This window comes from Amblyomma americanum, chromosome 4 (assembly GCF_052857255.1).
Source record: "Amblyomma americanum isolate KBUSLIRL-KWMA chromosome 4, ASM5285725v1, whole genome shotgun sequence".
NCBI classification, from domain to species: domain Eukaryota; kingdom Metazoa; phylum Arthropoda; class Arachnida; order Ixodida; family Ixodidae; genus Amblyomma; species Amblyomma americanum.
Window position 1 is genome coordinate 15,081,448 of NC_135500.1, and position 26,603 is coordinate 15,108,050.

General features: G+C 43.8%; 1 protein-coding gene across 14 annotated transcripts in view; it reads left to right on the forward strand.

The window, feature by feature from the left end:
- LOC144127803 (FMRFamide receptor-like) overlaps positions 1–26,603 on the forward strand; it is a 1,107,197-nt gene that overhangs the window by 485,877 nt on the left and 594,717 nt on the right. For 2 of the 14 annotated variants that reach the window (XM_077660726.1, XM_077660734.1), the window contains one exon: positions 21,488–21,536. The exons of the other annotated variants lie outside the window; for them this stretch is intronic. The gene's annotated coding sequence lies outside the window, so the exon portion shown is untranslated. The remainder of the gene's footprint in view (positions 1–21,487; positions 21,537–26,603) is intronic. 14 annotated transcript variants of the gene reach the window in all.

Sequence of the window (26,603 nt, forward strand, 5' to 3'; positions counted from 1 at the left end):
CCTTCTTTGTTGCGCGTGGTGGAACCTCATGTCGACTACCCACTAGCCCGAACCCCCACGAAAGAGAAGCCGCTGCTGCTATGCCATTTACTTTTCCTGTTAATACCACAGCTCAGAGCAAACGGAAGCAAGGTTTTTCATTATGAATGAATGCAGCGCGAAACGTCGAGACAAGAAAGAACAGACACACAGGAGCGCTGACAAGGAACCGGGTGCATATATTGTGCGAGCGCGTAAATACGTGTGAGGAAGGCTTGTGCCTCGTTGACTTCCTGTTCAGGGAAGCTCATGGGGCATGCAATCGCTAATTTCATAATTTCATTCCCAGAAACTAATAACATTCTCTCTTCCTTTCACTAGCCGCCGCGGTGGCGTAGTGGTTATGGTGCTCGGCTGCTGGCCCGAAAGAAGCGGGTTCGATCCCGGCCGCGGCGGTAGAATTTCGATGGAGGCGAAATTCTAGAGGCCCGTGTACTGTGCGATGTCAGTGCACGTTAAAGAACCCCAGGTGGTCGAAATTCCCGGAGCCCTTCACTACGGCGTCTCTCATAGCCTCAGTCGCTTTGGGACGTTAAACCCTCATAAACCAAACCAAACCATCTTCCTTTCACTATAGCTTTAGGAAACGTTCATCTACAGTTGCCCACATCGTCACTACCATTCATATTTTAGCTTCGTCAATTGACAATGAATAGGTTAACGTCATTTTTTAGATTTTAGCAAGGCTTTTGATCGCGTTGCGCACACGAAGCGCATTATTAAACTTCAGAATATTGGTCTTCTGATATAAACTGTCAAATGGATTCATACTTTTCTTTCCAACCGAAGAACAGTTCGTTGCTGTAAAAAAAAATCCTTCATATATCTTCCCGGTTAACTCCGGGGTGCCTCAAGGCAGCGTAGTTGGACCTATCGTATTTCTCATTCATATCAATGCTTCCGTAGATGCATCTCAAATCAACATTAGACTCTTTGCATATGACTGCAATCTTTTGAAAACGTTCAGCAGCGCTACAGATGAAGTATGCTTGCAGTCAAACTTGGCTCCTCTTCTAGAGTGGTGCCACCATTGGTCTATGGAAATAAATAGCGGAAAATTCGTTCTTCTTCAGGTGAGAAAAAAGGTGTCAAGAAATTTTGATGTACAAAATTAACAGTCATCCACTGTTGCAGGTGAGCGAATGAAACTTGCCTTCACTATTATTAATCACCTCTCATGGTCGAATCATATTACTAATCTTTGCTATTCTGCATCAAAAACTCCGATTTTTTAAAACGCAAATTAAAACAAGCTCGATGTGAAGCTAAACTGCTTTCTTTCAACTCCTTAAACCGTCACAAACTAGATTTGGTACACTTGCTTTGCATGCTATTGTGGCGACGCACTCTGCGCACATTTCCGCGCAGCCTCCGCCCTGTTATCATCAGGCCCAGCGTAACACGGCCACGCGCTGGACTGCGTTACCAATAAAGCACAGGGCCACCGTTGCGTCACCCGAGGCACGCGTCACCAACGGCGGCTACAAAAGTGGCTGCCCGGCTGGGAAGAGCGGCTTTCTTCCTTCCGCTACCGAGACCAGCGTAGCGTGGGCATGCTCGTCCGCTGCCGTCGCTAGTAAACAGTTGTTATTCTTTATGTTGGGATTCGTCCTTCTATCGAATGGCATCCCACACTATCCTTTCTTTTAAAGGATATAAAGAAATTCCAAATTTACCATAGATATGCAGCAACACGGACAGCCAAGCCAGTTAGTAAGGCATTATGTGGAAACTGCATGCAACACACCGGACAAGAAAGAAGACGGGACGAGCGCTGGCTTTCAATTGAATTTTATTCGAGAAATATAAATGAGAAAGATAAATTGACAAGGGACTCATTTCAACAGAAGAAAGGAAGACGCCGACAAAAGGTATGGGTCAAAACAAGACGTTTCGGCTTCCATACGGAAGCCTTGTTCACTAAAATCTATTCTAGAACAGCGACGCTTAAATATGCTTCAATAATCGTCCCAGGCATCCTGCTTAGGTTGGCGGGAGATTGCCGATGTTACGATGAAGTCTTTTTTCGGTAGTCTGGATCACCAAGGACTCGGGGTACTGCCGTGAAAGCCAGTTCTTTTCTTTGGCGATGATAGAAGCTTTTTCCCAGCAGATTTCATGACCTGCCGATCCGGCGTGCTACGCAAGTGCGTTAGAAGTGACTTTCGTGTTCTTCACGTCCAACATATGTTCTTTCAGGCTCCTTTCAAAATTCCCGCTCAAGCCGATGTAAATGCACTTGGCGCAGGGAATTCTGTACACAACATCCGGAAATTTTTCTTTCTTTAGTTTGTCCGTTACATTCACGAGCTCGTTCTGTAACTTGCGGGCGGGGACGTGGTCAACGTGCACGTCGTACGTGCGCAGGACACGTCCCAGTGCTTCACTTATGCCCGGTACACAAGGTATGCCGACGCATTCTTTGCATTGGATGCCGACCGGTTCCGCTGACCGCAACGAGCGACGTTCAACGGAGCCCAAAAAATTCCTAGGGTAGCCGCAGCTTATCAAGTCACGACGCATTAGTATGAGGTCCGAGGCACGATCTTCAGGTCTTGAGCAGATTTTTCGGGGTCGTTGAATCAGCGAAGCCGCTACTGCACATTTTTGGCATGCCGGGTAAACCGAGTTAAAAGGCAGGTACCTGCCCGTGTGGGTGGGCTTCTTGAAGACTTGAAACAAAAGGCGGCAGCCATCTCTCTCCAATGACACGTCCATAAAATGCAGACGGTTGGCAACCTCCTCCACAACAGTAAACGTAATGGCCTCAGGGGTGCTGTTGTTGTGTTCAGTGAAGGCGACAAGTGCATCCTTTTCCAAGATGCAGGAGCAATCATCAATATATCGCAGGAAGATCTTAGGCTGACGGTGGAAAGACGCCAGAGCTCGGTTTTCGATAGTTTCAAGGTCAGGTTAGCAGCCGTGACAGAAATGTCCGCGCCCATTGCTGTTCCATGCACCTGTTTGTTGAAAGTGCCTCAAAAGACGAAATACGTGTTTTCTAGGCAAAATTTCAAGAGCCTCAACAGGTCCGGTGCCTCGAAAGGTGTTCTTTCGCCGAGCTTCTCGTCTGAGTGAAGAGCAGCGCCGCATACATCCACCGCTAGATCCACAAGGACGCTGGTGAACAGAGACTTGACGTCGAAGGACACCATTAAGTCATCGTCGTCCACGGAGATGTCACACACCTTTTCGATGAACTCGTACGAGTTCCGTATAAACGTGGATCCTTTCCCAACTAGCGGCGCGAAGACGCGGTGAAGGTAGCCCGAGAGCTCGTACAAGGGGGAACGGGTGAAGTCCACTATCGGTCGCATAGGAATGCCCTCCTTGTGGATCTTTGGCAAGCCATACAAAGAAGGCGCGGACCCGTTTTGGCAGTGACTTATGCAGGCAGTACGAAGTGGAACACGTCGACAAGAAGTTTCTGCAGTTCTCGTTCTAACTTAGATGTAGGGTCTTTCTTGAGAGCGACGAAAGTGCTCCTGTCCTGCAGAAGATCCAGCATCTTTTTGTCGTAGTCTGTCCTGTTCAACATGACAGTGGCAGTACCCTTGTCGGCGGGGAGGATAACAATATCCTGGTTCCTGCACAGGCTGTTAACAGCACTGCGTTCCTCAGCAAGTGGATCGGCTGTCGGCTTGGAAGTTTCGCAAGAATGCTCACTGCCCGTGTTCGTGCCTGTGGTCAACTTTGCCAATTGCATGTTCGACAGCACATATTACTTTTGTCCGGTGCAGGTCCCGCGTGAAAGTTTAGTACAAGCTCAAGTACGGTTAGCTCGGGTTGAGTGGGCTTGTAGGTAGAAAGATTGTATACGGCCGAACGGGCGTCTCCGGAGAAATTAGCAGGGTTGACTTCCTTGTGGCCGGGCATCAGTCTCATGAGCTTGTTCCTGTGGGCCACCTCTCGTTGGCAGGACTGAAGGCTGGCTTTGTAGTTGGCGTGCAGTTGAATGCTCGCGAACTCGTTCGGGCATATGTACTCAGGGCTGCGACGAGCAAAGAAGAGTTGATTTTGAAGGTACCTGGTGGTGTCTTTGCAGTCTAAAATCCTCGCTTGTAGTAATTGCCGTTCTGCCCTTGCTAAACTGAATAAAGAAAAATTTCCGGGACTTGTGTACAGCATTGCCTGCGCCAAGTGCGTCTATGTTTAAATCGGCGATAGCGGGAATTTTGAAAGGCGTCTGAAAGAACGTATGTTGGACGTGAAGAACAAGTCACAACACACTTGCGGAACACGCCGTATCGGCAGGTCAAGATATCTGCTGGGAAGGGGCTTTTATCATCGCCAAAGAAGAGAACTGGCCCTCACGCCAGTATCTCGAGTCCTTGGGGATTCAGACTACCGAAAAAAGACTTAATCTTAACATCGGCAATCTCCCGCCAACCTACGCAAGATGCCAGGGACGATTATTGAAGCATATTTAAGCGTCGCTGTTCTAGAATAGATTTTAGGGAACAAGGCTTCCGTATGAAGCCGAAACGTCTTGTTTGGACCCAAGCCTTTGATTGGCGTCTCCCTTTCTTCTGTTGAAATGCGTTACTCACTACCTGACCAGACGAGATTTCGTCAGACCTTAGATTTCAAATTGACAAGGGAAACGAAGGAAGCATATCGCATCCATAAGAACCGCGACATATGCTTCAGCACTCCGTCTGATGTTATCCATACGCGTGAAGTCTCATATCTTGACAAATCTGAATGATTTCAGTGCAGGGTTTTATCTGCGTGTATGTGGAGCAGGTTTCATGGCCAATTTGTATACTCATGTTTTTTCTCGAATAAAATTTAGTTGATAGTCAGAGTTTGTCCCGTTTTCTTTCTTCTTGGTTGTGTTTCGCACTGTTTCCACATATTGTCGATCGAAAAGCCATACGCCTCATATTTAAAGCTTATCATAGCTCTATATCACCCTTTCTCCTGGTGACTACCTATAAAATGTCCACTTTAGAAAACAGAAGAGCTCTCGCAAGAACGCAATTCCTTTTCTCACTCTATTTCAGTCAATTCAATATTGGCTCAACGACTCACTCACTATGGCCACAGCTATAACCTTTTTCCATACTTTGCGCGCACCTACACAGTCGGATACTCACTCTTTTCCCGAGAACAATCGCAGAGCAAAATGCACTGCGTGCGTATGCTTTTTTGGCCCGTGATGTTGCTGCTTTTGAAGAAAATGGTTTATGCTCTCAAGTTAGCGCTGGCCGCACATGCTATTCCTGTTAGTTTCCATTGTGTGTTGCTTGAGAGCGTAGCATTCGCGGTTTGGTTGTCCTTAGTTTGATTTTTGAATGTAGCCCTCCGGGTTTGTCGGTTTGACTGCGGTAAGCGTAAATAAATAAAGAAAAAATAAATACAGGAAAACACCTTTCGCAGGATTTGTTCCTGTTGGGGCGGCGGCAACTGGGGAAGAAGCATGCTCTCTGAGGCGATCATTTAAGTATGTTTTCGTTGCTTGCGATGCGCCGCATAAAAATGGCAATTCACAAACAACATGTGTGCGGCAGGCAACAAAATGCGTTTCATGCCGCTTGCGGCTGAGGGGAGCGCGGAGCCCTGTGAAGTTCTTTTCTCCACAACCGCTCTAGATTGTAAAGGGTTTAAAACCCACAACCTGCCAGCGAAACGCTTCCGCTTGGAAAATACCTGGCTCACATATGGGATAACTGAGATGTTTCACTTGTGCCTGGGTTCTACTTTACGGTGGCCATCATAGCAAACCTTCCTCAGCACTCATCAAAAGTGACTCCGGAAAGCGAGTCGACTTCAAATGTTCCATCTGTGCGTGGAAACTTGCTTGCACCTGGTGTTCTTCCAACCTGGCAATGGCTTTCTTGAGGGTGGCCGAAGCAATATGAAATTTGGCAACCTTGGAGTGCGCTGAAGTAAAGAAAAGAAAGCTTGTACGTGCTCAGGGCTCGCAGCGCCAGCATTGATGGTCGCTGCGAATGAGGACAATCACATCCACGAAACTTATCAGCCCTTGGCTGATAAGTAATATTGATTGGCAGAACCAGCCCGCACCGACAACTAATAATGGCGAAGCAAGAGAATTTCTAGATCTCTGCTACAATTTTAACCTTACTCAAGTAATATCCCAACCTACGCGCGTAACACAAAACTGTGCGAACATTTTAGACCTATTACTGACTAATTGCCCAGATAGCGTTCAGCCCATTACGTACCTCCTTGAGATTAGTGATCACAAAACTATGCATGTCAACATCGACCTTAAAGCAATTAGGCGCCCAAAATACAACAAAACAATCCGCCTTTACAACAAAGGTAATTATGATATAATGAATGCCGAACTGACAACGTTTTTCGTAAGTTTTTCCTCAAGTTTTCATTCACGAACTATTCATGAGAACTGGCTAGCATTTAAGAATAAACTTGATGCCCTAGTCAATGAATTCATTCCCCAAATAACTTTCCACGCTAATCCACACAAACCATGGTTTACTAAAAGTCTTAAAAGGTTGGAAAATAAAAAGAAACGCCTGTTCCGCTCAGCAAGAGCCCATGGAGCGCAAAGCGCATGGGCGAAGTACCGCGCTGCGGAAAAATCGTATCAATCTGCTATCCATAACGCCAAGCACAACTTTTTTCATCAAGACCTTCCTAATATGCTCAGCGATAACCCCAGGAAGTTCTGGCAAGCCGTTAACCCTCATCATGAACACACGATTATCCTCAAAGACGAATCAGGCATGGCTATGACCGACCCTGAGTGCGCTACTTTATTCAACGCAGCGTTCTCATCCGTCTTTACTAATGAAACCGATACGCAGCTTCATACATCTAATTTACTCTTTGAGCATGCTATGCCGGTAGTCGCATTTTCCTCACTGGGTATTGCGTCCTTAATTAGAAACATGGAAATCTCATCTTCATCTGGTGTAGACAATATTAACTCGAAACTTCTAAAGAACACTAATGATATTTGTGCCGAGTTCTTATGCTTACTTTTTACCCAGTCACTCTCAACAGGACAACTACCGGACGATTGGAAAACTGGAAACGTCGTTCCAGTCTACAAATCAGGTAACAAAGATTCGCCGTTAAATTACCGACCCATTTCCCTTACTAGTGTGCCCTGCAAACTAATGGAACACGTCATCTATACTCATATTATAAACTTCCTCGATTCGAACAATTTTTTCCATTCGTCTCAACACGGTTTTCGGAAAGGTTTTTCTTGTGAAACGCAGCTAGCCCTATTCATTCATGATTTACATGCTAATCTCGATTCTAACCTACAGACCGACGCCATTTTCCTGGATTTTGCAAAAGCATTTGACAAGGTACCTCATAAACGCTTAATCCTAAAACTTTCTCGTTTGAACTTGCCCCCCGACATAGTAAAATGGATAGAAGAATTCCTGACTAATCGCTCACAGTTTGTCGTTGTTAACAATCAAAGATCCAATCCGCTACCAGTAACATCAGGCGTCCCTCAAGGTTCTGTACTAGGCCCGCTTCTATTCCTAATTTATATTAATGACTTACCGACCAATGTGTGCTCTAATATTCGCATGTTTGCGGACGACTGCGTCGTTTATCGCACAGTTACTAACGCCTCCGACCCAACATACCTTCAAGATGACCTAAACCGCATACAGGAATGGTGCGACCGTTGGCTAATGGAACTGAACCCTCATAAATGTAAACGTTTGTCCTTCCACCGCCGCCGTAACCCGCTTGATTTCCCATATGTAGTCGCTAACGTTCACCTGCAGTCCGTTTCATCATACAAATTCCTAGGCGTCACACTGTGTAACAATTTATCATGGGCTACACACGTTACTAACGTCATTTCCTCGGCTAATAAAACTCTCGGATTCTTACGACGTCATCTTCGCCACGCCCCACAACAGGTAAAATTACTAGCATATAAAACTCTTGTCAGGTCAAAGTTAGATTACGCATCGCCAGTTTGGAACCCTCATCAAGTTCACCTTATCAATGCGCTCGAGTCACTTCAAAACAGAGCAGCCAGATTCATTCATTCCTCCTATTCGTACGATATCAGTGTAACATCTTTAAAAGCGGAATCCAGTTTAGCGCCCCTTTCACTTCGTCGTCGTATTTCTAGCCTCTGCCTATACCATAAATTTTTCCATAGTTCGCTGCGCTGCGCTTTCTACATTGCCCCGCCAGCCGGCATATCCCACCACATTCGTCATCCTTTCCAAGTGTTTCGCCCCCGTGCCCGTACTGTTACCTGTGCCGCTTCTTTTTTTCACCGTGTTTCTGTAGACTGGAACGACCTCTGCAATGACATCGCTACCATCTCATGCCCATCCACATTCGCCGAAGCTGTTACCAACCATTTTTCAACATAACACTTGTTCATTTGACTGTATGTACCCACCCCTTATGTAATACCCCCAGTGGGTCTTTAAGGTATTAAAATGAAATGAAATGAAATGAAATATCTTCACCAGCTGAAACGGCAAAAAACTGGATTTAAAACTGCGAACATTTCATCCACTCGATAGCGTGAGTTTCTTGGGTCATTCGTAAAAAAACTGTCAAGTAATCGTCCACGTCGAAGCCAATCAATGATTCTTGCTGCTTCCGGTCATATGCGATAGGAAGAAATCGCGGACGAGAGGAGCCAAACAGGCACTAACGGGGTTACTGTGGGGAATTGGTAGCGCGTCCCCGCCTTTCCGAAGGGAACGCTATCGCGTACAGGTTTGAACAAGAGAACAAAGAAATCAGACAGAACAAAACGAAGCTGTATTTAAAATTTTAAGCAAAGGGGCCATTAAGAAACGCACACGCCAACAAGAAAAACATACGCTCAACAAGCGCACAACACTACAGAATAAAAGGAAAGAGTTCACCAGGTACTGAGCCTCCCAGGTGAAGCGGGGATGCCTTGCAGACAGGGCGAAACGCGGGATGATGAACTGCGACGCATCACTGGCGTTGCTTCGACGGTAGCGGCGAAAGGGAGCCAGGTGGTAGTAGGAGCGGAGAGGAACACTGGGAGACGCCGGCGGTCTGCCGTGAACAGCCTGAAGAACTTGGCAGCAGCATGAGAACCGCAGCCAAATCCCGTCGACGGCATCACGAAAAGCGGAGGCTTAAATCAGGCTATCCAAGAGTGCCTTTCGACAGCACGGATCCCCGGCCCATCGGCTGCCACCTCCACATTTGCAACGAACGCAGTATGCCTGCGAAGGTGATCCAAGGGAGGTCACGGCAGCATGGACCCAACGTCTAACGGCTGCCACCTCCACGTTTGAATGACCCGATCTCAGCTGCGCTGCCTTCCTTCGCACCTCGGTTTTCTGACTCGTCAGCTGTCCGCTCCACGTGCTCGCCACGCTCCTTGTCGCCGTCGCCTCGCACACACCCTTCGCACGCCCACACGCGCTGGGCTGGCACGCGCAGCGCTCCGCCTTCCGAAGTACCACTGTCGACGCATCGCGTTCACAAATCCGCCGAGGATCTTTTGTGCACCTCACAGATACCTGCTTATACGCGGAGAATGAATCTTCGAGCTTGACAAGTGTCGACTGCAGCTAAAAGGAGAGTGCTTCAGGGAAGTTGATGATGCTGATGCGGTACGAATTCGGGAAGCGTATGGCGCCAAGATCATCGATTGTGTCGCTAACACCTTGCCACGGTTTCTACTGAGACAAAAATTAATAGACACCATAGCCCTGAACGTACACTGAGATTTATGTGCCTTGGCAGAGAAAATGATGCTGAGGCCCTTGCTGTTCTTTTTGGTCTTGGCTACTTTCCCCAATCCAAGGTCACATTTTGGAACTTCGATGGGCCAGCTTTAGGTACTTTGCTGAAGTTTTCTTCGACAGCCTCGCTAGCCGCAGACACCTGTCGGGACACCAGCAAAACCAACCTCTCAATCATAGTCTAGTAGCTCAAATCCGCCTTCTGCAGCGACGACACTAGCCGGCAGCCGCGGGCATCATGTCGTTTTGTAGTCGAAATAGGAAGAACATTAACAGCATCCCGAATGCACTTTTTGAAATCATCACCTGTTGCTATGGGCTTAGTGCTCCTTAGCAAAGAACACTGCTCAGGCTTGCCGAGTAAGGGTTCGTCAAGATAAGTTAAGGGGGTCGAGTTAAGACTCATTCTCCGTGTAAAAACAGGTATTTCCGTCGGTGCCTGTCTTATTCCTCTGCTCAGCGATATCTTGCTGGCGCATTATGAGCGGCAGTTGCTACATGCATTCATTGGACTTGACGGCATAAACGTTTTGCGCAATGTGAACCATTACTTCATAGTCTTTTTTTTTATAAATGAACCAAGCGACTCGCGCCCTGGAGCGGACGAGATGTACGAAATCTTTGAAACAAACCTTTCTCCGTTTGGCTTAAGAAGGGATTGCCAAATGAAAGCAGGTACGTTTTCCTGGATATTGTTCTCATTCGCAGTGATAATTTATGTCGGTGCTACGAGCGCCAAGCACGTGCAATCTTTCTTCCCGTCACCTCTGGACACTGCAAGATCATCAAATGTCATAATGCTTCTGAAGCCATCCAGAACGCTATTACCAGGTTCTGTAAACACCAGTTGCATACAAGTTTCCACTCACAGATGTAACGTTTGAAGTCGGCTGACTCACTTTTGAGGAGTGCTGTGGAAGGTTTGCTAGGATGGTGCCGAAACTCACTTGGCCACAGTAAAGTATAACCCAAGCACAAGCGAAACATCGCAGTCGTTCGACATGTTAAGCAGGTATTTTACAAGCTGAACCGCGTTGTGCGCTCGGTGGGGGTTCGTGTTATAATTTCAGCGTAATTCAAGCTAGAGCGGTTGTGGAGGAAAGCGAACTTCTCAGGGTCTCGCGCTCGTGTGTGCCGCCAGCGGCATGAATTGCATTTTGTTACCTGCTGCACGGCTGTTAGTGGTGGAGTGCCGTTTTCGTGCGGTGCCTAATATGTTGGGCAAGCGGGCCGATGCATGTATGATGCTTCAGAGGAGCATGCTTCTTCCCTAGAGGCTGCCGCCCCCAACAGCAACAAAATGTGCAAAGGGTGTTCAACACGTCATCCTCAGAGTGTTCAATGCGTCATCCTCAGGCATTGCAGGAAATTTTTGAAGCCACTGCTTTCTCACAAGGTGGCATTGTGTGCAAGCAGACTTCAGTCATCCTGATGGCGAGCCTTCCATGACGATGATGATGTCCTCGGGATTAATGCTTTTGGTAATGTTTGCCTCTTTTTCCTCTTCGGTGCAAGCTTTCTCCACGTGTAATTATGCGTTCGCGCAATAACTGCATGCAGCTGCTATTCAGCGCCTGTACGTGTCTGTTCTCTTGCGTTGTGTTTCTTCATAACGTTCAGTCGCCAACTACACCAACAGAGTAGCTTAAAGCGTTTCAGAACTGCGTTCTCAGTTCAGCCGCTGAAATTCTTGCGTGGCTCGCGAGGTATACCATTCTTCGACTGTCCAGAGGTTATGTGGGACAAGAGGTTCACAGAGTAAGGCTGCAGAACGTGTGGTCCAGACTGCTGATGGACCACTTTGCATGTATCGTGCCCATCTTGGCCATTATCTGCTCTCCTGTCTTTCATTCCCATTTTTCAGCTCCGCTGCACCCTTTCTAATTTTCACTGCTTGCCAACACGACCCATGTTTCATAAACCTCTTTTTGTTCTCTTCTGTTTCTTTCTGCCCTTTTCTCTCAATCGTCTTGCCTTAGTCATCAGCTGATCGCAAATTGAAGGTCCATTCTATACATTTGTAAGCAACATAGTGCGGCCAACTATACTCGCTTTCAAGAAAAGGCACTTAAAATTTAGATGATTTTATTTTTTACAACGCAAGTAGCCGTAACGTGCACAATAGCAACCTTTAGTCGCTCTAGCTGATTCTGAAGAGGTAGATAAGTTTTTCTTTTTTCTTTCACCATACTTGGCCCTGACTGAGCCTTTGGGAATTGGCTTTAAGCGGCGCTCGCAATGAGGCTTCGGATGATGAATGGCCCAATGGGCGGGGAAGAGATTAAAAGGACCTCCCGGCACAGGTCTCCATTCATCAGCCCTGCCGATCATGCATTGAGGTACGAGTTGAAGCTAGAAGAAAGAAAACATTCCAACTTCACTCTGCCAGGGTTTTTATAACAGCTCATCAACAGATTTCATGCTCTTTTCAAAGATTCAAAGACTTATTCCTTCCTTACGAAGAAAGAGGCAGCTGAGGGAAAAAGCCTTTAGCGCCTGACGAGGCCCCAGCTTCCTTGTTCAGTTTGCAGTACAGTACAGCGGTAAAAAAAAATTGAACATGTTACAAATCAAAAAACATGCAACGTATTACAGAGCAAAGCAAAGAGAAGGAGGCTCGCGCATTGCATGAAACGTGATCACAGCGGAGCAACAAAAATGACATAAAACCAGACTTCGCTTGCGCACAGAAAATAAATAGGTGAAATGCACAAGACTTGTCAATGCTAATAATACTGTTCAGACACAAAAAGGGGCTGTATTTATTAGGTAAGCTAAGATTGTGTCAGAACGTCGGTGCACAAAAGTTTAAGGATTTAACATGTCATGTTACATTATGTAGCCCTTGGTTATTGCATTAAAATGTTTGAGAGGAACCCTAAAATCAATATCAGCCGAAAAATTATTTAGGGCGGTACGTGCTTGATAGATCATTTTCTGCTTCCCGTAGTTGGTAGGCGTCCTAGGGACTATTTTTCTGTGTTCGGAGGCTATACTGTGATGAGGAATTATCTGGAATGGTATTTTGCAGCCGGTTTTTGTAGATGTGCTGCAACAAAAGATAAAAATGAACCTGATCTGCTTTAACAAACTCTGAGAAAAAGAGGTGATGTAGCCAAATATTGAGAATGACCGTCATACCCTTCTATTGCTCGTAGTGCCTTCTTTTGAACAAGTATCAATTTATTGCATTTGCTCTTTGTCGTAGTGCCCCAGACGAGACACCAATAAGACAATTTAAAGTAAAAATGTGCATAGTACATGATAACTTCAACCGTTTAGGTAGGAGATAGAAGATACTATAAAAGCAACCAACTGTTTTACATAGATCAAATATAAGATTGGTGACGTGAATATTTCAAGAAAGAGTTTCGGAAAACCAGACACCGAGGAATTTGAGACTGCTGACTCTGTCAATTGTTGTGTTCCCGTAATGGACGTTGACTGCGTAGCGTTCAACAACGTTAATGGGCATAAATATAATGTAGTTAGTTTTCTTCATGTTTACGGTCATGCTATTTGCCTGCAACCACATATGTAATCTAGTTAGGTAAATATTGGTCATACTTTCCAGAGCAGGTAGTGAAGGGGCAGTGAAAAAAAGGCTTGTGTCGTCTGCGTACATTACAAGATCATTTCATTTCATTTCATTTCATTTTAATACCTTAAAGACACACTGGGGGTATTACATAAGGGGTGGGTACATACAGTCAAATGAACAAGTGTTATGTTGAAAAATGGTTGGTAACAGCTTCGGCGAATGTGGATGGGCATGAGATGGTAGCGATGTCATTGGAGAGGTCGTTCCAGTCTACAGAAACACGGTGAAAAAAAGAAGCGGCACAGGTAACAGTACGGGCACGGGGGCGAAACACTTGGAAAGGATGACGAATGTGGTGGGATATGCCGGCTGGCGGGGCAATGTAGGGAGCGCAGCGCAGCGAACTATGGAAAAATTTATGGTATAGGCAGAGGCTAGAAATACGACGACGAAGTGAAAGGGGCGCTAAACTGGATTCCGCTTTTAAAGATGTTACACTGATATCGTACGAATAGGAGGAATGAATGAATCTGGCTGCTCTGTTTTGAAGTGACTCGAGCGCATTGATAAGGTGAACTTGATGAGGGTTCCAAACTGGCGATGCGTAATCTAACTTTGACCTGACAAGAGTTTTATATGCTAGTAATTTTACCTGTTGTGGGGCGTGGCGAAGATGACGTCGTAAGAATCCAAGAGTTTTATTAGCCGAGGAAATGACGTTAGTAACGTGTGTAGCCCATGATAAGTTGTTACACAGTGTGACGCCTAGGTATTTGTATGATGAAACGGACTGCAGGTGAACGTTAGCGACTACATATGGGAAATCAAGCGGGTTACGGCGGCGGTGGAAGGACAAACGTATACATTTATGAGGGTTCAGTTCCATTAGCCAACGGTCGCACCACTCCTGTATGCGGTTTAGGTCATCTTGAAGGTATGTTGGGTCGGAGGCGTTAGTAACTGTGCGATAAACGACGCAGTCGTCCGCAAACATGCGAATATTAGAGCACACATTGGTCGGTAAGTCATTAATATAAATTAGGAATAGAAGCGGGCCTAGTACAGAACCTTGAGGGACGCCTGATGTTACTGGTAGCGGATTGGAATTTTGATTGTTAACAACGACAAACTGTGAGCGATTAGTCAGGAATTCTTCTATCCATTTTACTATGTCGGGGGGCAAGTTCAAACGGGAAAGTTTTAGGATTAAGCGTTTATGAGGTACCTTGTCAAATGCTTTTGCCAAATCCAGGAAAATGGCGTCGGTCTGTAGGTTAGAATCGAGATTAGCATGTAAATCATGAATGAATAGGGCTAGCTGCGTTTCACAAGAAAAACCTTTCCGAAAACCGTGTTGAGACGAATGGAAAAAATTGTTCGAGTCGAGGAAGTTTATAATATGAGTATAGATGACGTGTTCCATTAGTTTGCAGGGCACACTAGTAAGGGAAATGGGTCGGTAATTTAACGGCGAATCTTTGTTACCTGATTTGTAGACTGGAACGACCTTTCCAGTTTTCCAATCGTCCGGTAGTTGTCCTGTTGAGAGTGACTGGGTAAAAAGTAAGCATAAGAACTCGGCACAAATATCATTAGTGTTCTTTAGAAGTTTCGAGTTAATATTGTCTACACCAGATGAAGATGAGATTTCCATGTTTCTAATTAAGGACGCAATACCCAGTGAGGAAAATGCGACTACCGGCATAGCATGCTCAAAGAGTAAATTAGATGTATGAAATTGCGTATCGGTTTCATTAGTAAAGACGGATGAGAACGCTGCGTTGAATAAAGTAGCGCACTCAGAGTCGGTCATAGCCATGCCTGATTCGTCTTTGAGGGTAATCGTGTGTTCATGATGAGGGTTAACGGCTTGCCAGAACTTCCTGGGGTTATCGCTGAGCATATTAGGAAGGTCTTGATGAAAAAAGTTGTGCTTGGCGTTATGGATAGCAGATTGATACGATTTTTCCGCAGCGCGGTACTTCGCCCATGCGCTTTGCGCTCCATGGGCTCTTGCTGAGCGGAACAGGCGTTTCTTTTTATTTTCCAACCTTTTAAGACTTTTAGTAAACCATGGTTTGTGTGGATTAGCGTGGAAAGTTATTTGGGGAATGAATTCATTGACTAGGGCATCAAGTTTATTCTTAAATGCTAGCCAGTTCTCATGAATACTTCGTGAATGAAAACTTGAGGAAAAACTTACGAAAAACGTTGTCAGTTCGGCATTCATTATATCATGATTACCTTTGTTGTAAAGGCGGATTGTTTTATTGTATTTTGGGCGCCTAATTGCTTTAAGGTCGATGTTGACATGCATAGTTTTGTGATCACTAATCTTAAGGAGGTACGTAATGGGCTGAACGCTATCTGGGCAATTATACAGTAATAGGTCTAAAATGTTCGCACAGTTTTGTGTTACGCGCGTAGGTTTGGATATTACTTGAGTAAGGTTAAAATTGTAGCAGAAATCTATAAATTCCCTTGCTTCGCCATTATTAGTTGTCGGTGCGGGCTGGTGCTGCCAATCAATATTAGGAAAATTAAAGTCGCCAAAGAGGAAGATGTGTGCGTTAGGGTGCTTCGTGATAAGTTTACTTACGGAATTATTAAGCTGACAGGAAAAATCACGAGAGTTATGTGGAGCCCTATAACAGACACCGAGTAAAATCGTGTGTGGTACAGCGTGGCAGTGGAGCCATAAGATTTCCAGGTCGGACGAGTCGTCAATTATCGACATTGATAACTGCTGGCTCACCGCTATCAGTACTCCCCCTCCTCGTGAGTCCTGGCGGTCTTTCCGAAAGACTTGGAAGTCTGGCAAGTCAGTTAGTACTTCGCTATCTGCGATGGCACTGTTCAACCAGGTTTCGGTTAGTATCAGTAGATTGCTGCTAGATGACAAGACAATATTGGAAATAAGTTCGCGCTTGGAAAGGAAACTACGTATGTTGGTGAACACAGCGGACAGGGGAATATTTTTGGGGCGGGTTTTTAGTTGTTTGCGAAGAGATGATTGCTAATCTGATTGTGGTGTAGCAATTGTTATTTCTTTCACAGTTTGCGAGATCTAATCAAAAATGTAGCGCCTGGGACCGATATGCAAGGTTTTGTAGCGTAGGGCAAATTTGTCGGAATTAGCTTTAGCAAAGGTGACTAGCTGCTTGCGGACGCTACGAACTCTGTGGGAGAAGTCTTCGCCGACACTGAATTTCGTTCCTTTAAATTTGTGGCCGTTAGAGAGTATTGTGTCTTTTGTTTTGTACGAAATAAATTTGACTATTATTGGTCGAGAGCGGTTGGGTTCATGGTGGCCGAGTCGGTGGGCACGTTCTACTTCCTCAGGATGAATGGTTAAGCTCAAGTGTTGAGCGCAGTGACGAATGACCTCTCCCTCAGAGTCCGCAAACGTTTCGGAGGGGTTAGAATCCGGAATTCCATAAAATATGAGGTTGTTACGGCGAGATCTATTTTCACTATCGTCAATGCGGGCCTCAAGGGTTTCAATCTGACGAGATAGCCGAGTATTTTCAGATTTTATAATTTCTAACTCAGATTTTATGGCTGTCATGGCTTCCAAATGTGTCTCAAGATCGGTCATGCGCTTACTTAAACCAGCTATAGCACCGTCAGTGGATATAAGCTGGTTTTTGAGACATTGCACTTCGGAGATTAGTTGAGTTTGACCGGCGGATAACTTTTTTAGTTCTGCGAATTTAAAATTTGGGATATATCATTAATGTAAACTAAAAATAATAAAGGTCCTAATATGGAACCTTGCGGAACAACTTGGGTTATGGCTAGCCTGTAGGAACAATTCTCATTTCTTCGAACATACTGTAAGGAGTTTTCTAAATAGCTAGTGAGGAGATCCAGGGTTATTCCGCGCACATCGTAACCATGTCAATTATTGAGGAGAATGGCATGCTGTACGCACTCAAATGCCTTGCAAAGATCAAGAAACAAACCCAAGGTGTATCTTTGCTCCTCAATATTATCGATAATTTTGTCTTTAATTTTGAGCAGTGCTTGTTCGGTGGACTGTTCTTTTAGAAGCCGCACTTTCTAGGAGCTATAACGTTATGTTTGTCGAAAAAGTTCTGCAATCTGCTATTAATCGCACCCTCAAATACTTTTGATAATACAGGTAATACTGAAGTAGGCCTATAGTTGGAGATTTCATTCCTGTCACCACCTTTATAGATTTGTCACACGCGAACAATCCTTAATTCGTCTGGGAACACTCCCCTTTCAGTCATAAGGTTTATAATGCGAGCCAACACGCCATATATAGATGAAGAAACGTACTTTAACGGCACAGCTGCTACGTGGTCATACCCAAGCGATACGTTATTCCAAATGCTATTGATTAATGCTTCCACTTCATTTTATTTACTTATTTATTTATTTATTTATTTATTTTTTATTTATTTATTCAAATACCCTAAAGGCCCCGGCGGGCATTACATAGGGGGGAACAGTAAAAACAAAGCAACACAAAGTTGCAATAAGTACAAAATTCTTTGGCCGGGAACATGTTGAAAAGCATCAAACACTCAAAATATAAAGGCACATGGCAACAAACAATCAAGTTTTGTTAGAAAGCATTGCTTCAACAGAAATGCAAAAAAGAGGAATGGAAGAATAAAGGTTACAGCTCGAAGTGGCGTTTTAGGGCGGTTACAAACGCTTCGTTATCATTGGTAGCTGCAATGGTGCCAGGGAAAAGATTCCATTGACGGATGGCGAGGAGGATAAGCGAAAGAAAGAAGAGAATAGTTCTCGCAAATAATGATTCGACTTTGAGTTGGTGATCAATGCGTGGGAATATCCGATGAGCCGGCTTGATAAGGTACAAAGCAAAGGATGAATAACTGTGATATAATTTGTAGAAAAATGACAGCATGCAAAGCATTCTCCGTTTTTCGAGAAGAGGTAAATTCAGAGCTTTTTTATTTCAGTTAGACTCGCTGATCGCGAGTGTAGGTAGCTTAATTTCCTGTACGATATCGAGCATATGCCATAGAGACGCATATGCCATTTAAGATTGGTAGTAATTGTCAGGCCTAGATATTTAATGGATGTGACTGTATTTATGCATTCATCTCAAATTTTGTAAACATAATGTAGGGGGTGTTTCTTAGTTGTAATTCTCATTTACGCGGTTTTAGACAAATTGATTTTCATCGCCCTTGGTTCACACCAGACCACGAGTTTACATAAATTAGTATTCAGTAGTCGCTGACAGGAAGAATTCTTGATGACGGAATAAATGACACAATCATCGGCAAACAATTTTACAAATATTCCTTCATCAACATTTTGAGCAATATCATTAATATATATGAGGAACAAAAGCTGTCCCAGCACTGATCCCTGCGGTACACCGGACCGAACATGCAGACAATCAGACCTTATTCCACCACATTCAACAAACTGTCTGCGATTCTGTAGGTACGCTTGCAACCAACTCATAAGAATGTCCGGCATCCCGATTTCTTTTAGCCTCTCAATAAGCAAGATGTGCGGCACACAATCAAATGCCTTAGATAAATAGATCTACTTGTTCACGATTATCAATGGCCAGAGAAAAGTCATGAATTACGGCTAATAGCTGAGTTGTAGTGGACACGTTTTTACGGAACCCATGCTGGAATTCGACAAAGAAGTTGACCGATTCAAGATAGTTGGATATATGATGAGCGATTATGTGCTCAAGCAACTTGCAACACGTACATACAAGTGAAATAGGCCGGCAGTTTCCAGCATTTAACTTTTCAGCGGACTTAAGGACTGGCACTATTCTTGCACGATAGCAAGCGGGCGAGCTGGTAATACATATTTAAAAACTAACGGCGCGGAAAAAGGGGACTTCAAGGGTAGAAGACAGCGCTTGTCCTTTGTTTTCTACACTGTAAGTCCCCCTTTTCTGCGCTGTTATTTTTTTAACTATCCTTGCGACTAATCAGTCACTAGGCAGGCAACTGTGATCTAGTGAAGCATTAACAATCACGTAAAGGTAGTAGGAAATACCCTCGGAGTAGCGATGGAGAAAAACATTAGGAATGCCATCGGCGCCATTTGACTTTTTTGTTTTTATATTTAGTAAGAGTGCATGTATGCCCTCGCAGCTTAAAACTAAGTTCGGCATGTTAAGACCGGGAGGAAAAGCATTAACACTGGGACGATATGTCGAGGTAGAAATCTGAGTGAATGCTCTTTGAAACGTAATATTGAATTCATTAGCAATGCCCTTAAAATCTAAATTAACATTACCAATAATGCATAGCTGATCGACAGTCTGCTTACTACAGGACAGAAAGCGCCAAAACTTGCCGGGAGAATCTTTCATAAAAGAAGCAAGAGCATTCTCATAGAAGTTTTTGCGCGCATTTCGCAGTTTGGAAACTAGATCTTCTTTGAGAGCACGCAGGTTAGCCTCACAACCCTTTGATTTCCGCTTCCGTGCTAGGCGCCGTTTTAGGCGGATGATATCACGGCTGATCCAATAATTGAGATGCCTCGTTTTCTTACGCCGGACAGGAATAAAACGGTTCATGCATTCCACGACCAGAGTCTGGAACCTGTTACAAAGGAGCGGAACGTCTCCTCCGTGTTCGAACTCGGGAAAAATAAACTGCTAGGTATCATGAACCGATTCGTCATCCCCAGCCGATATGTCACGAAACGTTTTCAGAGAAGGCAGTACTTTGCTCCCATGTGCGTTTAAACTTTTATGGACTGACTTATGATCAGTGATGCCTACCGTGATGGACACATTACAATCTTCAGCAAAACTTTAAAGATATATGAGATTGAGGGTCTTTGCAGTTGTTTCCGTCACAAGTGTGGGAGCAGTAATGAGCTGTGGTAGGTCATGAGAAAAAACTGCAGAAAGAAGCAGACGTGTACTCTCGGCATCATGCGATTCTGTTATTTTAAAGAGTTCCAGTTTATACCAGGCAATTTTAAATCACTGGCTAGCACAAATTTTTGATTAGGTCTTATTAAGCCCTCAAGATGATCAGGCAGTTTTGCGATGAAGGATACCGGGCTTCGGGGGGATCTATAAACGACGCCGAGTTGAGTGGAAAAGTTGCGATAACTGATTTTGCACCAAAGGCTTTCGGGATCTGTAAATGATCGACTAAGACGCATTCAAGTTTTTTTTTTACTATCACAGCCACTCCACCTCCTCGCCCACCGCGATCTCGCCTTACTGTCATATGGGAAAGGGGCACAATTTCAGGAGTCAGTGATTTGGGATGACAGCCATCTTTCAGTAACTACCAGTATATGGGGATAGTGAAGGAAAATAAAGTGTTCAAGCTGACTTGCTTTGTTAGGAAGACTTCTTGCATTTAATAAAGAATAGCGGAACAATTTGGCTTCGGATCACGTGGTCGCTTTAGCAATATTCGGTTGGCGCAATTTCACTCCTTTCGAGTTAACTTCATCCCAAATGTAGACATCATTATCTGCACGAAGCCCATCGTAGTCAAGAGATATCTTGCTGATCATGGATTTGAACTGCTTACCGTACTTCCAAAGATTGGCGCGTTTATCTAATGTGGCCTTGCAAAAATCATGGCAAATTGAAATGTTCGAATCCTTGAGCTTAGAACAGTCTTGAAGTACACGCATCTTTTCGTTGTATACATATAAGTTTAGTATGACTGGTCGGGGCTTATCACCTTTTTTTCTTACCCAGTCTGTGCACCCTTTCGACGCTCGTAAATGTTACACCCAGCTTACGGCTAAAGATTTCACCAAGTATGTTTTCCTTCAAGGTCGTAAGATTTTCGTCGTCTTCCTCAGGATGCCCAAAATTATAAGGTCACGGCGTTGGCTTCTGTCCTCGAAATCATCGAGCTTTTGTTGCGCAGACTACTTTTTTTACTGAAATCTCAGACCTCAGAAGATTTATTTCTTCACTGTGCTAAGCTAGAATTTTGAGGGTATCATTAAATTCACTGAACTTTTCATTCATTCGTTCTTTGTTATTCATTTTTCCTTGTCCTTTTTAAACAGTGAATTACGTTTGTGTTTGATTCATCGGCGAAATTCAATCAATAAATCCAATGCTTCTTGATTGCCATGTAGTTCTCGTGATGTTATGCAGTTACTGTGCTTTCATGCTTTTGTGTTTAATTTTCTGTGACAGAAATGGTGTTCATGTCTTTGTTGACTTTAGGCGAACTGCCAACGAAGGGGGCCTGCGGCCCTGTCAAGCTGTCTTTTAGGTAGGTTTTTCTGCAGGCTTCCTGCATCATGTAAAATGACGTAAATAAAGTCTTCTTCTTATTATTATTATTCACTAAAGACAGCTTTTGTTAACGTTCATATTTGAATACATATTTTAGACTGTTGTGAATGCTCAGCTATTGAATATGTGGAATGTGTTAAGATTCTAGGAGTGTATTTGGACAGTAGGTTTCCTGGCATCACTATTTATGTAATGTTTGTTCTAAGCTGAGGTCAGTGGCATGGTAGTTGTTTGATATCAAAAGTTTCGTGCCTTTATCTGCAAAAAAAAAAGATTGTACTTGCTTTGGCGGACAGTGTGTTAAGATACTGTATTACCATCTTTGCCTTCTGCTGGGATTGTTGGATATGCAATATCGACAGAATTTTAAGGAATATTCTTAAACACATTGCATACAACACACTCATTTTGTCAGCCGAAAATATCTTCCGTGAACTAGGGCTCCCATACTTCAAATCCTTATTCACTGATAGAGTTGTCCTTAAGCACTATTGCTACAGTGAACTTAAACAGGAAACTATCCCGACAAGACAACTTAGAAAACATAACCGTTACATTGTCCCTCGGTCAAGCACGAGGTATGGTGCGGCCAGGCGTTGTGCCTATGTTCCGATTACACTTAACAAACTGCCGGATGATATCTTTACAGGTAGTTCTAGAGGCAAGCTGAGAGAATTATTGAATAATGAATGGCAGAGTTAGTTTTAGAATTAGTGCAATCCGTTTCACCTTGTTAGAATTTGCGCCTATATGCTCTTTGCAGATTTCTGTTAAATGGGTTTACTTATTTTTCGTGCGCTCTTTTTCATTTTTGTTAATTTGTTTTTTTCCATATACGCATGACTCATGTTTTCAGTCACTATGCATTTTTTTAGGCACGGTCCTAAAAGCGATCTAAAGGCTTAGACCGGCCTGACTCGCCTGTATTGCTATTGACGGTGACAAAATAAAATAATATTATTATTTTTATTATTATGACTAATATTAAGAAGAATAATTACGAAGAATTACTTCTTTATCATTTAGTAACATCTTGTGTAGATCCTTTCATCGTCCACATGGAGATTGCTTCAATTCACGGTGCAGTAATAAAGCAAAAATTTGCTGACCATTACTTTATTGCCTGTCAGTGGCGCTTCCCGTCTCTTTCGTCGTGTTCGATATCTAACATCTGCCGGTCTGTTACTGATTTTGTTACTTTTGATAAACCTGTAGCTTTGTTCGACTGGCCTGGTGTGCTTGAAACCACCGACAGCTCCGAACTATAGGCTAAATTTCCATGCTCGATGGAATCTATTTAAAATCCAGTGAAAGGAAAGTTTACGTCCGCCAACGCCGCTCGAATCAACCTTAAATTACACGTGTGATTTTGGCCGCTATCAAAGAAAAAGACCTACTATTGCAACGCTGCAGACGTACACCCAGTGATAGTGCTCTGCGTACTCAATGTAGAACTTCTTGAAATAATGTAAATGGCCTCATTCGTGCGGCCAAGCATTCGTACAATAGAAACCGCTTCCATCAATCTCGTCATAACGCCAAAAAAAATGGTCTCTTATAAACGAGGTGAGAGGTTTACCTTCAAACTCGACTAATGATGTTCACATCAATTTTGATTCAAGATTTATCAACTGTCAACACATTTAACCAATTTTTCGCTGTTTTCTGGGGAGTCCAAGCATTCGTGTTACACTGTTAGAAAAACAAATCCCGTAATTCAATCCGCTTTCCTTCCCTCTATCACGGAAGAAGAACTTTACTCTTTACTAGGCAGCTTCGGCAGGGATCAATCCCCAGGAGCCGATAAAATTTGCATGTTTGGTCTCTACAGAAATATTGGCATTTCGAAGCAAGTGCTGTTAGCAATCCTTAACGGGATAATTGTAAGCAGAAGCATTCCTGCACGTTTAAAAACAGCCGTTGTGCGACCCCGTGGCGATGCCAAGTGTGTGCATAATTAAACATCACCGTTAGACTTGGCGTTCAGGCATGCGGAATGCCTTGCCGTAAAGGTTCATTGCGTAAATTATGAACTGTTTTTGTTAGCGGTATACCGGCCCCCAAGTAATAGTGCTACTCGTTTTGTGTTGGAACTGGAAGAAGCATTGAAGAGCTGGTCATCAGTGGATCAAGTTTGCCTGGCGGGAGATTTCAATATTAACATCCTATGTCCTCAGCATCAGATTATTTATCCGTTTTGGCATCTTATGGCGTCACGTCAACGGTGATTGCCCCGACAAAAGAGGAAATGTTGAATGGCTGTTTTGTGACATCTTGCTTAGGCTATATTGAGGTTCGAGCACATAATAATTCGCTCACTTCTTGTGTTATCACTCATAGATTATCTGACCATTCTGCTGTCGCTTGCCGTGTATCCCTAAGTGTATCGTTCATCGGCACGCAGTATTCAAGTGATAAGGTCAGAACCATGTCAGAATTTCAGATTACGTTTGTGGATCAAAAGAAACTTGACAGTGTCATTGTGAATTTTACCTGGTCTTCGTTGATTGACGGTAGGCCCCCTGACCAAGTGTACGATAGTTTTTGTGACCGTCTAACACATTTTGAACGGTCCTGCACTACTTTCAGGAATAAAAAGTGCAGGAAAAGCTATCCATGGATTAATTCCGATATTATGCAAGAGATATCTCACAGAGATTGGCTTTGGAAAAAAGTAAACGCACACCTAACAATAAAGACCTCCAATTAGATTGCAAGAAATAAAGTAGTTGCTCTTCTCCGCGCTGCAAAACGTCGCTTTTTCTTACACAAACTTAATCAATCGTCCAAAAGTGCTAGAAAAAACTGGTCGCTGATAAACCATCTCAGAGGGAAATCCGAGACTGCAAAATCTCAGATAGAACATTTTTTCAGGAAACCCTGTCGAAACAGCTGACTTGTTCAATCATTTCTTCAGTCAGGCTTCAACAGAGGCTTTATCTAAGCCTCGGCAAGATGTGACGCTCGGTGATTCTTTGGCAGCATCTGCATTTTTACCGCGGCTATCGAAACCTGACCTTGCCCGGATCATTTTCAGTTTCCGAACGAATAAACCACTTGTAGTAGATGGCATACCTGTAAGCTTGCTGAGAAGGAACTTTGAGGCGCTTTCAGATATTCGGCTTTTCATGTTAAATGGCTTCATAGATACTGGAACTTTTCCACAAAACCTAAAAACTGCTTTAGTTAGACCACTACATAAGGCAGGAAAGAAATCTATTATTGAAAACTACCGCTTATATCTATTTTGCCTGCATTATCTCAGGTTCTAGAATAATTTTTGTTCCAGGTTATGACTTCTTTCATTCAAAAGTTTTCAGTTTCGCCTGACCGACAATTTGGTTTCGTGCAAGGCAGGGGTAAAATTTCGCTCCTGGAAGAATTTGCAAATTTGTATTCTGCTTTTGAACACAATCTCTTTAGCTGTGCCTTGTTTCTAGACGTTTCCAAAGCCTTCGACTCAGTTTGCCATGACATATTACTTCGTAAATTATATCTTACTGGTTTTAGGGGCCAGTTCTATACTCTGCTTCAAAACTATCTCACTGATAGGTCACAAATGGTTGTTGTAGATACCAAATACTATAGCAGCAAATTATCGCTTGGTGCCGGTGTCCCTCAAGGGTCAATTTTATCGCCTGTTCTCTTTAACCTATTTGTGAACGATTTGATTTCAGTAATCCCAAATGGCAAAGTGTGTCAGTATGCGGACGATATCGTCCTTAAGCATATTAACTACCAAAAGGCAGTTGAATATCTGCAGCAATCGGTGCATGAAGCTATGGTCTGGCTTTTTAAAAACAAACTCACCGTCAATCAAAAACAGACAAAAGTTGTATGCTTCAAAAATCTCTTCAAGGTTGGAACCACGGTCATTCCAGCATACCTTCATACACAAGACTGCCTATTCTGGAAGTGTACGCCTGTCGAAAATACAAACTCAGTTAAGTATCTCGGTATTCATTTCGATAGTGACTTTTCATGGCATAATCATGGGGCGCATGTTTGCTCCAAACTAAGATCTGTCCCATGTTTACTCTTTAACATGAAAAGTTTGGTGCCGTTTCAGACTAAAAAAATGATAGTACATTCCCTTGCATACAGCAGCTTAAGGTATGGTATAACGGTTTCCGCTTCCTGCTCCCAGCGTTGGCAGGACAGATTTGATAGCTTCTTAAAAATACATTAAAAAGTGTGGCGTATAATCGCGTGACATCACCAAACAAAGACATTTTTCATGCTCTCGGTTTCCCGTCCTTTTAATCTTTATTCATTTCTGCGGTTGTGCTGCGTCATTTCTGGACGGATGAATTCAAGCATCCGCGCGTCTTCCCGCGACTGCTGCGCAAAGAAACGCGCTTAGTTGGATCACGCGTATCTACTAGATACGGCGCAGCAAGACGCTGCGTGTACATCCTCGGGATATTTAATAATTTGTCAGATGATCATTTTTCTGTGGACTCTCGGTCTCAATTGAAGAGTTCGTTGCGCATGTTGTTATTCATATGTATGCACTTATTTTCCTTTTGCTTGTCGCAGTTTGTAGTGATAATGCTTTTGTTTCGATGCCTGGAAACCTGATCCATGCTTATCACTCTTATTTTCTTTTCTTTGTTGGTTTTAAATATGTTCATATATGCTGTAACCACATCGCTTAGCTGACGATGCCGGGACACCTCACACAAGCCACCATTGGCTTAGATGGGCCCGTTTTTGCTGTACTAATTTTTGGGTGCTTAATAAAGATTAATATTATTATTAGCAGTAGTAGTAGCAGTAGTAGTAGTAGTAGTAGTATAATCTGGCGGCAATCACCAACTTCATCTGAAAACCTGGTTTCATCGTAAAACTACTTAAGCCAACGGACATCGCGGGATCCTCTGCAGTCGGCGGCGATTACGTTGCCCAACAGTGACACTTTGTATTTCAACAGGTAGCGTGTCTTTTTCGTTGCCTGCATTCTTAATTTGAATTTGCTGCCGACGGCCCTCTGTGTACCCTCTCTACATGTTACAATGCCTAATGATACTACTGAATGTATTGC